Below are 1,011 nucleotides of genomic sequence, written 5' to 3' on the forward strand. Positions count from 1 at the left end.
GTAATTTACCTCTTCCATTGCAGGATTCTCAGGGTCATAAGCCTCTCCTTCAGAGGACGCTTCTTTAACACTACCAGATTCAGCTTGCAATCCAGTCAGATTCTGAGAAATCATATTGACTTGCTGAGTCAATATTTTATTCTGAGCCAATATGGCATTCAGAGTATCAATCTCAAGAACTCCTTTCTTCTGAGTAATCCCATTATTCACATAATTTCTTTCAGAAGTGTACATGAACTGGTTATTTGCAATCATCTCAATGAGTTCCTGGGCTTCTGCAGGTGTTTTCAGATGAAGGGATCCACCAGCATAGTGATCCAATGACATCTTTGACAATTGAGACAGACCATCATAGAATATACATATGATGCTCCATTCTTTAAACATGTCAGAAGGACACCTTTTGGTTAATTGCTTGTATCTTTCCCAAGCTTCATAGAAGGATTCACCTTCATTCTGTCTGAAGGATTACATGTCCACTCTGAGCTTACTCTTCTTTTGAGGTGGAAAGAATTTGGTCAAAAAAGTATTGACCAGCTTGCCCAAGAGTTCAGGATTTCTCTTGGTTGTGAGTCCAACTGATGAGCGGATAATTTATACGCTTTTTGGCATTGTTTTTATATAGTTTTTAGTAAGTTCAAGCTACTTTTAGGGATGTTTTCATTAGTTTTTATGTTAAATTCACATTTCTGGACTTTACTATGAGTTTGTGTGTTTTTCTGTGATTTCAGTTAAATTCTAGCTGAAATCGAGGGACTTGAGCAAAAATCTGAAGAAGGCTGACAAAAGGACTGCTGATGCTGTTGGAATCTGACCTCCCTGCACTCGAAATGGATTTTCTGGAGCTACAGAACTCCAATTGGCGCGCTCTCAACGGCGTTGGAAAGTAGACATCCAGGGCTTTCCAGCAATATATAATAGTCCATACTTTATTTGGAGATTGACGACGTAACTTGGCGTTGAACGCCAAGTACATGCTGCTGTCTAGAGTTAAACGCCAGAAACACGTCA

At 39.4% G+C, this 1,011-nt stretch overlaps 1 non-coding gene across 1 annotated transcript; it reads left to right on the plus strand.

The window, feature by feature from the left end:
• Window positions 1–385: 385 nt before the first annotated feature.
• On the plus strand, window positions 386–489 carry LOC127743257 (small nucleolar RNA R71). The gene has a single exon (XR_008004651.1). It is a non-coding gene; the product is annotated as a small nucleolar RNA R71 (small nucleolar RNA).
• The last annotated feature ends 522 nt before the right edge of the window (window positions 490–1,011 follow it).

The sequence above is a fragment of the Arachis duranensis genome, chromosome 10 (genome assembly GCF_000817695.3).
Source record: "Arachis duranensis cultivar V14167 chromosome 10, aradu.V14167.gnm2.J7QH, whole genome shotgun sequence".
Lineage (NCBI taxonomy): Eukaryota > Viridiplantae > Streptophyta > Magnoliopsida > Fabales > Fabaceae > Arachis > Arachis duranensis.